At 35.8% G+C, this 13,963-nt stretch overlaps 1 pseudogene; it reads right to left on the reverse strand.

Moving 5' to 3' along the window:
- Nucleotides 1–13,301: 13,301 nt before the first annotated feature.
- On the reverse strand, nt 13,302–13,627 carry LOC113925649 (annotated as a pseudogene).
- Nucleotides 13,628–13,963: the final 336 nt, after the last annotated feature.

Below are 13,963 nucleotides of genomic sequence, written 5' to 3' on the forward strand. Positions count from 1 at the left end.
TGGATTTGACTTGGGTCTTCCTGCACTACTAGTTGTCACGCAATAATCACGTTAGCCTCAGTTTACCATTCTATCAAATGGGGGTAATAATATTACCCCCCCTTTTTTGGGTAAGAATTAAATGAAAGAATGCAGGAAGCAAATCATATGGCATGGTATATGGCAGATAAAAGAAGTTCAGTCAATGTAAATTCATGTATTCACAAGGTAGATGTGTGATCAATAGTCCAAATGAGAAAATATAGTTGAAAGTTATAAAATGCTTATACATCAAGAAAAGTTTGAAACCCATATGAACAAAACTATGCAACTTTTCCACAGGCTGTAAAGGAAAATCTGAATAAACAGGAATAAAAAGAATGATATACCATGTTAGTCACCTAATACTTCTCACCAAGATAGTCTAAAAATTCTTTGCAATTGCAACCACAATTCCACTTTACAAATTTACAAATTGATTGAAAACGTATGTGAATGAGTGTTTGCATGAATATGACTAAGTCATTTTTTAAAAAGAATAACAATAGTGGTAGACATGTCTTATCAAATGGCAACATAATCTAAGATCTTTTAGAGAAGTGTGGTCATGACAGAAATACAGACAAATAGATACATGAACAAAATACAGTTAAGAACGTATATTTTAAATCAGGAGGGAAGAAATGGATTTAGGATAAGCAATGGTCATTTGAATAAAAATGAAGATAGATCCCTATTTTCCATCTTATAGAGAAATTAATTTCTAGATAAATTAAGGAACTAGTTTGAACAACTGAAACCAAAAATGTATTAGAAGACATATGGAAGACCATTTTTATAATCTTAGAGTGTGGAAAGCTTTCCTAAGCTTAACAGAATCCAGAACACATGAGGGAAAAATATTGACAGATATGAATACACAAAAAACTAAATTTTACAAAAGAAATGAAGCTAAGAAATGTGTGAATAACTGAGAAAAATGTTAACATATTGAAAAGGGTAATTATTTATTTGTGCCTTTATATGAACACTGAAAATAAGGATGTGGAAATCTAATAAAAAAGTCAGAGTATGAAGTTAATTACCAAAAATAGATTTTAAATAGCAAATGCATATGTGTTTAACCTCACAAGAAATGGAATGAATACAATCAAAACAACAAAAAGATATCACTTTTTACCAACTAGATTATTGAAAATTAAGAAGTCCAAAATTATTCAGAGTAGAGGCAATGCAGAAATGGGATGAGTGTTGGTGGAATGAGACTGATACAATGTATTTTTTAGAGAGTAATGTGACCAAATCTATAAATAAGTTTAAATAGTGCTTGTACCCTGACTCAGAAAATCCACTTGTAATAACCAATTAAACACAAAAATGTATGCATATTTCACCAAATATATTTACAAGTATACTCATTACAGCATTGTCATAAAAATAAAAACTAAACACCAATAAGGAAATTATTACATAAACCTTCAAATATGCATAATACTGAATTATATGCACAGAATGGAAACATTTAAAGATATATTGTTAGATATAAATTCATACATCATCATAACAGAATATTAGAAACTTCTTAAATGTCAATCAGTAATAAAATTATTACATTAATTTTTGTATATGTGTTACCAAATTATTTACACCATGACATGGTGAAATTTAAGATACACTATTTTGTGAAATAAGAAAGTTCCATAATAGTAACATGAGATAACTCCATTTTTGTTACATGTGCAATCAAACACACGCACCCACACCCACCCATGTGTGCACGCGTGTACATGCACTCCTTTAATTGTGGTTCCACCATCAAATAGGAAATGGGAGGTAGCAGGAAACAGGGGTTTTATGTTTTCATTTTATATTCTTTGGTATTGCTTGAATTTTTTTTTTTAAAGCAACATTCTGTTTCTATGTAGGAGTGATGAAGAGAACACCAACTATGAAATTTTCTCACACAAATCAGGGCTTTAAGCCATCTGACTCTCTTGATCAACTTTCAGATTGTTGTTTCTTAAACTACATTCCCAAAGATATTAGTGTCTAGTGAATTGCACCAAATGGTCCTTCCAATAAAATGGAATATTGGAATTTTCCCCAAAATTCATTGAAAAATAAAAGTTAATAAATACACTTTTCTCAATTTTGTGTTGGCTTTTAATTATGTCAGCAAATCTGTGGGAGGAAGAAACTATGGAACTAGCAAGCAGGCGGATCTGGGTTGAAATATTAATTGTCCTATAAAATGTGTTAAGAAGTTCCATAACATTAGCTAGTATATGGCTTTAGTCAAAGAAGATGCTCCAAACATAGTAGATATTAGCATCATTTTTTACTCTGAAATAGTACACAAAACAATGAAATAGAGGCAGTGAGCTTTGCACCCAAATTCCTTCCTGCTTTTTCAGTGCGTAAGGATACCACTGGACAAGGGCTACCAGACCAGGGACTCCATTTTCTCTAGCACTTATATGTGGCCTGGTGCCAGGTTACTGCCAACATAAATGTGTATAAGTTTTGTGTTTCACTTGTAGTCTGAGCCTTAAAGGAAGTGGGTGGGCCGCCTCTCCTCTCTATTTATTTTTATTTTTAAAATTTCAATATAATTGACATACAGTGCTATATTCATTTCAGGTGTACAATGTAGTGATTCAACAGTTCTAGACATCACCCAGCGCACTCCTGAATCCCCATCACCTGTTTCCCCCATCCGCCACCCACCTCCTCTCTAGCAACCTCTCAAAACCACCCACCTTTCTCTCTATGATTAAGAGTCTGGTCTTCTATTTGTCTCTTTGTTGTTGTTGGTTGCTTTTATTTCTTAAATTCCACATATGAATGAAATCTTACGGTATTTGCTCCTTTGCAGACTAGATGCAGAGGATTCTGAGGCTTTCTCAACCAGGGCTCTTAGCTACACCACCAAATACAGAAAATGATTTGATTGACTAATCTCAGTTCTCCCAAGAATCCACGTAAGTATTACTATGTTAGATGCCTAGGAAGAAAGTTAATTCTTTATATAAAATGGATGCTTTAGGGCATTAGGGCTTAATTGTCTGAAGAATCATCTCCCCCACTGAGAAAAACTGACCTGTGTGGAGCCACAGGATGGAAATGATATAGGTTGCTGAATCACCACATATATAATCACCTGTAGATTAAAGAAACTCACAACCAATAGGACATCTGTGTTAGATACTTACATAAAAGAAAAATAAATACCTAGTTTGTTAAAGCACTGGAAAACTGATGTGTATTTTTTATCACAACTTGCATTAACCAAATTAAAACAAATAATAGATCCTTTAACCACAGTACTGTGTAACTGTTTGCAAAATCAACAAGTACATGTAATATGCCAGCTATTGAAATAGGAATTGGGAACAAAATATTCATAAGACACATTTACATCCTAAATTAAATTTGGTTTAAGAGAGGAAGAATAGAAATACACATATTAAAATGATTTTTAAAGATATTACTATTTATCAAGAAAAGATGTAATACATATTGTTTAACTGTTTAATAAATTTCATTAAATGAAAATATACTAATAATCACAAGTAGCAATTATATAGTACAATAAAACTGTAATAAAAATAAATATATACATGTCTTACAAAATTAAAGAGTTTAAAGGAATTTTCAATAAGGGGAAGCTACATATGTGCCATTAAACCTCAAGGTGAACTAATGGAATATAGATTATGTCTTGCAAACTTTCATGGTTAAATTACTGAAAAACAATCATTACATGTGCTTGAGGATAATTCTACCTTCGTATTAGAGACAATAAAGCTTTTTTACTCATTCCTTTAAAATATTTTAAAACCTTATTTCCTTCATTGTTTTAACCCCAGAGTAATTTTTTTTACTGAATTATTTCATTAGTTTTTATTGAAGGATATCACAAGATTGTTGTATAAAATCAATGTAGTAATGATTAAGAACAGTTCTATTACATTGCACAGGCATCCTTTTTTATGAGAATGTGTAGAGAATATTATTTCCTCTCTCTAATAGAGAGAGGTCACATACTTTCCTCAGCTAAAAAAAAATCTTTAATTTTAATATGCTGACTTTATTTTGATTTCCTGGATTTTGCAGATAAATGCTTTTTAAGGCAGAGACTGCCAGTTGCCTCCCCTAGGACTCCCAAAATTCATTCTTTCTTTTTATAGTAATAAGAATTCCAAATTTTAGAATGCATATTTTAACTAGTACATTGATTATAAGATAAGAAATTTGCTAAACTTGTCATCAAATGGGTTCTGTTTAGGGATGAAACTGAACCATGAGACATGGTGGGAAAATGTGTATATACTAATACAATATCTAGAACAGTTAGGTATCTCCGAACTACTCAGTAAACTTCACTTTTCTCCTTCCCAAGAAACCCCTCTACTGTGCCCTCTGACATTTTTAAGCTGGGACAGAAAAGTATACCAGTGCACAACTATGAGATTGTCCAAAATCTGGAACACTGACATGACCAAATGCTGGCAAGGATGTGGCGTAACTCTCTTTCATTGTTGGTGGGAATGCAAAGTGCTTCAGACACTTTGGAAAACAGGTTAGCAGATTCTTACAAAAGTAAAAGTCCTTTTATCATAAGATTCAGGAACTCCTTGGTATTAACCCAAAGAAACTGAAAACTTATATAAACACAAAAACCTGCACATGGATGTTTACAGCAGCTTTATTCAGAATTGCCAAAACTGTTCTTCTTTTTATTAAGACACTTTTGACATATAAAATTTTTGTATATTTAAAGTGTACAACTTAGCGTCTAAATTTGCTGAATTAGTGCTCCAGCCTTGTAGCTGGTATCCATATCCAAATTCATTCCTTTTTTTTCCCACATAGGATTCCAAATTATCTGTTGATAATGTAAATAGAGTCATGTGGCTTCCTTGTCTAAAACCCCTTATTGGGTTCTTATTCCTATTAAAATAAAATCCAGGGGCGCCTGGGTGGCACAGTCATTAAGCATCTGACTTCGGCTCAGGTCATGATCCCAGGGTCCTGGGATCGAGCCCTGCATCGGGCTCCCTGCTCCGTGGGGAGCCTGCTTCTCCCTCTCCCACTCCCCCTGCCTGTGTTCCCTCTCTCGCTGTGTCTTTCTCTGTCAAATAAATACAATCTTTAAAAAAATAAAAAAAATAAAATCCAAACACCTGACTTAAAAGGATCTGTATGATCTAGTTCTCCTCTATTCAAGGTCACCTCTGCCACTTTATCTTTATTTATGATCCATACACATGGGCCTTCTTATGGGACCATTCTGAACCTCTAACATCTCAAATATATTATTTCTTAACATGTGTTTGTAAAAATAATTTTATTTTTGGACATTCTTTCTTGTACCTTTATATAGCTGAATCCTTAATCTGTTTTAGATTTTAGCTCAATTTTTTCTTTATAAAAATTCTTTCCATCATTATCCCTTCAAACCTAGACCCTTCTTCTTCCATCATTACAATCATCTATCTCAGGTTCTTGTTTTTTCCTTCATAACTAATTATTTTATATTTTGTATTGCTATAGTATTTTTTACTATTTCCTCCACTAGAACGGTACCTACATGAGGTCAAGGGGCTAGATCCATCAGCTCACAAGTATACCTCCTGAGCTAGCTCAGTGGGTGCAAGGAAAGAGACAATTACTTTGTATTTCCTGAATGAAAATAAAAGTCTTGCTAAAACACAATTCCTGAGAGTTTGTGCTGGCCAGGTATTAAACTGTTAGTAACAAAATAGAGTCCACTCTATTCACATTACTATTTATAATAATAAACTTGGAGACGTTACTTACCATGGGACTTTAAAAAGATCACAAAATCATGTCCTAAGAGTGCCTCACATTTTCTGATAATAAAAAGTTAACTAGATTTGATTCCACACATAATATATAAGAAATTAAAGGCTGTGTCAAGTTTCCTACTATAAAATTGTAGGGGTATGCTTTTCAAAGGCACTGGCAAAGACCCCTAAGCAACAGAGCTGCATGTCTTCAGGTAGAGCCAGGATTCTCTTCTATAAATATCTGCCATTGTTCCATTCTAAGTTATCTATGCTGGGGTATCCACTTCGTGCTTCAGAGGACTCATTACAAAAAACAGCAAGTCTTTTATCATTGTCTGAGTCCTGTAAGAACTGAATTTTTATAAACTGATTGTTATGGAAGACTTCTTTTCTTTTTAATATCTTCTGCTTAAAACTAGCTACGTGTGTTACATTTGAAAGAAAGTAGCTGCGTGATACCGAAGTTCTTGTTTTCTCTAACCTGAGAAGTGTGTGTATGTGGGGGCAATGGGGGAGTTGTGTTTCCCACTGTAATCAGCAGCCTCTGCTACTGGGTGATAGGAGAGGCGTTTTAAATCTCTTTGATGAAATGAGCCATTTTCTGCTTGGTTTCGGCTTAAAATGGATCCCCCACGGTGGAGCAGCAAAAGCATCAGTATACATCTTCCACAACACTGTTAAATTTCCATCTAAGAAATGCAAGGAAAATGTTAGAGCAGTGTGTTTAATCATTACATGGCAAATATTGTGCCGGGATCCCAGTATTTACTTACTTTAAGAAATACATTTTAGTGAAAAACTTCGTATTACAAGAGCAATTTAAGAACTTAATAGCACCAGACTACAAATTTTTATTTGTACTACCTTTAATACCAGTGGATTTGGGCATAAACAATAAATAACTTTATAAACAAATGACTGATTATCATATTATGCTTACCAACATATAATTGAAGAAATGTTCAAGTCAAGAGAATGCGAAAACTCTACATAAGCATCCAAAAAAAGTTTCTGAGAGGAGAAACAATTAGGTATTTAGTCAAGTAATAAAGAACAAGATACTAAAGACCACAGGGAATAATGTGAAAAACAAAGCGGACAGCTTTTGTCATAGCAACAATATAATTAAGGGTGTAAACGAGAACTAATCTCAGAATTTATTCTAGGTATTAAATAGGCTGCAGAGAATTCCCTAATTTATTTCCTAATAGAACGAATATTAATTAGGTGAGTAGATTAATACTTATACTGTGACTGCTTTCTGGGCAAACAGCAGGAACGCAGGCTAAGAGGAACACAGGAAGTTAGGAACCAGGTGGAAGGACTGGTTAATGAACATAGAAAGAGAGGAAATGGCACACTGTACTTCAGTGGTTCTACAGTTTAATTGTATGCGAGTCACCTGAAGGGATTGTTGCAGTTCAGATGGCTGGACTCCAGCCCCAGGGCTTCTGAATTAGCAAGTCTGGGATGGGACACATGCATTTCCCTCTCTAACAAATTCCCAGGTGCTGCCGTTGGTGCTGATCTGGGACCACTCTGAGAACTCGAAGCCGGTTAAAGAGAGAAGTTCAACACAACATGCTCTAATATAAGCACAGCCCCAGGATCAGTAGCACTATAGTCAATGTGTGATGAGGAACAGTGAACAAGGTCAGAAGTCAGGAGATAAGGAAGAGCAGAAGAAACAGAATTAAATTTGAGATAAGGCAATATTTTCCAGGATTTGAGTTGTTGAACAAACCGGAGGTTCAAAACTCTCAGAGAGCGTTGGCCCAGCTTAGAACTTGAGCTAGACATTCCACTGGCTAGAATTATAGGCTTTTCATGAAAAATCTTAATGAGAGATTAGGCTATTCGAACAGTAGAATTTAAAGTGCATCTGTTGTTTCATACATTTAATAGAATAGTTTGTGGTTCATGAAATTCATAGGTTTATATAGGTATCTACTATACAATTTTAATTTGAACGGTGTGTAAGCTATTGGCGGGATCCACAGCCAAGTATATGGTCACTGCCTAGGGTCACTGTTGACCAGCGGGCCAGCATCCATGAGGAAGGGTGGGCACGGAGGAGAGCATAGTGGTGGTAAATGGGAAGTCAGCACACATCTCTGAATCTGTTAGTCACCACATCTGAACTTGACAAATATCTTTTAGGGATTATAGTCACTGTTGCTATTATGCATTCCAAACCACTCATGGCTTCTCTTTTGGTTAATTTTAACTCAGACACATAAAGGAAGGGGAGTTTCAAAAATTCGATTCCCAGCATTACCAAGCCACAGAGAATAGTCCACCACAGTCTATACCTTGTCCACCTGGTATTCATACACTTCATTTTAGCCATATGCAACTTCCAAACACAATAATCTTTTAACTGACACAATGCAACTGACACACATTAAACCCAAAACATGTTAACCTACTCCCCCAAAAGAGGATACACAAAATCTTACTTTATTCACCTTGAGGTGATGTTCGTTCTTCTAAGTCATATTCCCCTTTGATATTTTTTTTTGCATTTCTTTTATTTTATTATGTTATGTTAATCATCACACATTACATCATTAGTTTTTGATGTAGTGATCCATGATTGATATCTTCTCACCTAAATACTGAAATATAAGGTTAATCACTATTAACACATCAACATACATTTGCTTTAACAATAAAGGAACGGGAGTGAAAAAATAAAAATAATAATAATGGCACACGCACATATACAATGTTTTTTCATATACACACACATAAGTATACACACACACACACACAGCAAGGAAGAAACAGCCACAACCACTAGTCCTCCTTGCAGCAAGCGATCACACGGTCTTAGCTAGTGTTGGTAATTTCCATTTTACACTACCAGTTTATTTCCTTTGGCCTCAGAAAGCACCTCAGATGATTATGGTTTCTTGACTGGCACAGTGACCCCAAACTTTATTCCCTGAGGGTCTGTACCATTAAGAATCTGGACTATTTGATTTGTAGTTTGCCATTAGTTGTCATCACAATATATAGGAGTAAGACTTTTGCATTTCATTCATTCTCCCTACTTGCATTGTATAGCTGCAGCCACTTCCCTTATGGGGAAGAGGTTGAGAAAGGAGATATTGGATAAAGAAAAAAATTATGAAATAAACTAATAAGGAGCCTTGGTAGTGACCAGTGATGATGAGATGTCATGAAGTGAGGCAGATGATTAATTCAATTTATAATATTTGAAGCTAAAAAGGTTGATAGGACAAACCCAGGATTTTTTTTTAAAGATTCTATTTATTTATTTATTTGAGAGAGAGAGAGTGAGCGAGGGAGAGAGAGAGAACACGAGCAAGGGGAAGGGCAGAGGGAGAGGGAGAAGCAGACTCCCCACTGAGCAGGGAGCCCAATGCAGGACTCGATCCCAGGACCCTGGGATCATGACCTGAGCCGAAGGCAGACGCTTAATGACCGAATCAACCAGGTGCCCTCAAACACAGGTTTTAACATGGAATAAATGATCAATAAAGATGAATTTGCTAAAACGGAGTCTCCATCAAGAGAGGGACTGTCTGTGTAAGATATTAAACAAAGCAACAACATACACTGAAAAGGGAGAATCTGACTTGATTTTATAGGCCCCCAGATTGTAGCAGCTGTATTTCTTGCGTTAATCAGAAATGGCTTAGGAACTGGGTCAGTACAAGGCATGGTAGAGATTGTATTGATGAAGCAAATGTAAAATGCTGAAAATAAAAGGGACAGAGGTAGTAAAACATATTGGGACTGACAATTACCTTTTTTCCTCTTCATTTGCGTATCTGGCTTGCACAGATCCTGGTGAAAAATTAAAATGAATAATTCTTTAGCATAAATTATAGATTAATTCTTCTGATAGTCTAGCATAAACTAACTAATTTGCAATCCATTTTATAATGCCATAGGGTTCTTAGCTTGAGGCCCTGGCTATTTAATTTTTGCATATTTTAATAATGAATAAAGTCCTCCAATGTTTACTGTGTCCTTCTCTGGCTTGCAGAACTTAGATCTTTGTCTTTTTCATGAATTATAGTGGCTCTGGAGTCATTAGCCTTTTTCAGTTGTGAACACCTGGAATATTTGGGTTGTCCCTTGCAGCATGGTATCTTAGCACATAGGATTATGCATTAGCCCCCAATTTTATATATTCCAAATGCTTTACAGCCTATGTTTTATTAGTTGCTGTTAAAAAACAAACCTGTAAATCATCTCCAGAATATTACCTCTTTTTTTTCTCTTGTTTGTAAAGGGAATAAAGCAACATATAAACTAAGCAGCTTGCAATCATAGCAGGAACATCAGGGGCAGAAATCTCTGTTTCTCTGCAGGGAATGCCCTCAATGTACCACCCACAATCTACCTCAAAATTTGAGCTATTTTTAGAGAAATGAGAAGTTGAACAAGAACCTACTGAAAATAACCAAATTGGTATTATAGATAAAGTTATTATTCTAGATACTTCAGTCATTCCCTCTACTCATCGTTTCCAAGAAACCTGTGGTTTTATTCTATATCGATTAAGCATTTTTGAACTCTTCAGTTTTCTTTGTCTTTGTAAACATAGTTTCTGGTTGGAGAAAAATTTAGCAGTCTGAAGTGTTTACATTTTTTCCCCCAGCATATAAACATGGCCAAACCTATGACTATTTTTAGGTTAGCGTTTCTTTCAAATTCATGCTCTCTGACTTATTTTACTCTCAAGCTGATCTCAACTACTCTACATTCCTCTGCACTGTTCTACCAAATACAAATCTAATATTTCACTGTAATATATTTTTCTATTCTGTAGCTCTTGGCTGTGTAGTAAGGCATCATATGTTTTAGCAAGGTCTTTAACTGAACTGTGAACTACAAACCAGATGGAAAAGCACAGATTTACAAAACTCTAACACCAAGTATAACTCAAATATTAATTTCTTGCTGAACCATAAACCGAATTATTATTATTTACTTATAAAACAGCCATTTAGAATGTCAGTTTTCAATAGAACTAAGCCAATATTATTTTTTTATTCTGCTGAACTAGAGGATCAATTATTTTTTTCTGGTCTTTGAAATATTCCTTCAGCAAGTCTTTTCATTCCTGTTCCTGCACACAATACCCTAACACAGACCCTAATCTCCATGCTTAATTACTATTAGGGTTTTCTACTTTCTTTTCCTGGAGTTCTTTAAGCAAAATAGTGTTCAAATAAATGTACTAAACCCCTCTCGTCATATCGTTCCTTTGAGCCAACCTTTTTAAGGCCATTGTAACATACTTCTATCAAAATTGAATTGCTCAGGAACATATTAATTCTTATCCCATCTAATCCCATTCTGTCAATTCTGTCTATACTAAATGCTTTGTAATTAGGTTTTTTCTATTTTGTAGCGAGTCAGCTGAGACTCAGGAAGAAGTTAAAGATCTTGAAAATGTCACTCATCTAAAAAGTGGGGGAGTCATAATTTGATGCAAAATGTTTTTGTTTTTAATTTATGCTTTTCCCATTACCTTCTTCATATGTCATTATCTGTATGCTTTCTTTGTAATGAAAAACCCTATCAAACTCTATTTAAAAACAAAGGAATGTATTCTCTGCAACAAAAGTATAGTTTCTAAACTGGACTGGTACAAAGACTCAGCATGTCCAGGACCTCATATTTTTTTAAACAAAAATTTTTTTAAAAATTTATTTATTTATTTGACAGAGAGAGAGTGCAAGAGAGTGAGAGAGCACAAGCAGGGGAAGGGGAGACGGAGAGGGAGAAGCAGGCTCCCCGCTGAGCAGGGAGCCCGATGCGGCTCTTGATCCCAGGACCCTGGGATCATGACCTGAGTCTAAGGCAGACGCTTAACTGACTGAGCCACCCAGGACCATTTCACAGCTCTCCTTCTTCAATATTGGCTCCATTCTTGGCAGGATGCTCCACTCATGGTCCCGTGTTGCCTCTTGTACCTCGTTATTTACACATGTGTGTGCATGACTATGTTTGAGAGAATTATGATAGGACCAGAAGAAGTTAGATGCCCATCATTTAATAAAGCAATATAGACAATATTGACTTAGGTTTGAATCACTTTCCTTGCACCTTGCTCAAATAGTGAAATCAAACCATGCAACGTATAATTTGAGCAAGGAAATGTGGACACCTGGATAAAAATTGCTGTGTTCTTATCTGTAGAAGAGGAAATGGATACCAACCAATTAAACCCACCAAATGACTACTCTCTGACAATATATGAAACTTGCCTCTGCAGGCCGATCTATATCAGTAGCAAAACCTTTTTTGATCATTCTCACTTCCATCACTTTGCTCATGATGTCTGTACTAGAAAATTCTCATCCTTTCCTATAACCTGCCAAATCTATTTATGCTTCCAGGCCTAAGTTAAGTCCTATCATCTTTATGAAAGCTCTCTTAATCACCCCATTCTTGCTCACCTTGTGCCACTGAACTGCTATAGAATTTGTAGTCATCATAGGTCTTTAAAATAGTCTTTGAAGAAATATTTCATATTTATAGTGTATGTGACCCTACTTAGACTGTAAGAGTCTGTTGAATCCAGCTCCATTTTTACTATGTTAGTTTAGGCAAGTTACTTAACCTTCTGAGTGTCATCTCTAAGATAGGCATAATAATAATATTTACCTCATGGTGGTGTTGTTGGGAGGGATAATTTATATACTACATGTAAAATTCTGATAGCTATTCCAGATACAAATTAAATGTACAGAAAACTTGGACTGTGCTATTTGTTAGCCTCTTTACAACCCAAATGATGCCCAGTGGAGTGCTAGTTAATATACTTAGTACATGCTCAATGAATGTATCTTGGATTCACCAAAGCTAAACTAATGTTCAATAAGGTAAAATTGCCTTTTGAAACACATTGGTTTAGGGGGCAAATAAAACAGGACACATGCTACAAACTGAATGTTTGTGTTTCGTTAAAATTACTATGTTGACACCTAATCTCCAGTGTAAGCCCTTTCAGAGGTGATTAGGTCATGAGGGTAAGGCCTCATGAATGGGATGAATGCCCCTCTAAAAGTGACCCCACAGAGCATCCTTACGCCTTCCATCATATGAGGACACCATAAGAAAGCAGCCATCTAGAACTAGAAAGCAGGCTTTTACTAGACACCAAATCTGCCTATGCCTTAATCTTGGACTTCCCAGCCTCCAGAACTGAGAGAAATAGGTTTCTGTTTATCAGCCACCCATCTATGGTATTTTGTTATAGCAGCCCAAACAGACTAAGACACTGACAAAAGAAGAAAGCAAGAGGGAGAATATTTACACCAAAGCAGAATTATAGAGGAGAAAGTGAATATTAATTGATGAAAATTAATTATTAAAAATTACATTTTTCTATTTTATTGTTTACTTATGTAAATACTACATTTTTTTTATTTTTTAGAAAAAACACAAGATTTTATTATTCCCATTACAAAGGGCAGGTCTCCGCAGGGTGAGGGAGGGAATTCTGATGGTGGGGAAGGGCCCCTACTTGCCACCAATGAGTGGGTTGACAGGACCAAGATGACCCAGTCCCCACACAAGAACATCTGGGAGATGTGGTCCTTGATGACTGGCTTGGACTACTTCTTGCCCTTGTCAGTCTTGGGGACCTTGGTCCCCATCTCCTTCACATTTTCCAGCACCATGCCGTAGTGCCTGTCGGCTGCCTTCATATGGCCCAAGAGCTTCTTCTTCTTGTGGCAGCTGATGAGCCCTTGGGTGTTGTTCTTGACTGATGGTGTGAGCACAGAGAGTGGACCCGGGTTAAACTCTTCCTTCTCCTGCTTCTGCAGCTCCTCTGGGGTCATCTCACTCTTGGACTTCTTGAAGAGGTACATGGTGGTAATGGCTGACCTCCAGGTCAGTGCCATCTCTCTGTGTTGTTCTAAACACTGTATTTTTAGAGCAGTTTTAAATTCACAGCAAAGCCAAGGGGAAAGGTACAGGGATCTCCCATATGTTGTCTGACCCTGCACATACATATCCTCCCTGTTATCAATATCCCCCACCAGACTGGTACATTTGTTACAATTGATGAACCTATGTTGGCACATCATAATCACCTAAAGTCCATAGTTTATATTAAGATTCACTGTTGGTATTATACATTCTATGGGTTTAGACAAGTGTATAATGACATGTATCCA

This window comes from Zalophus californianus, chromosome 2 (genome assembly GCF_009762305.2).
Source record: "Zalophus californianus isolate mZalCal1 chromosome 2, mZalCal1.pri.v2, whole genome shotgun sequence".
NCBI classification, from domain to species: Eukaryota; Metazoa; Chordata; class Mammalia; order Carnivora; family Otariidae; genus Zalophus; species Zalophus californianus.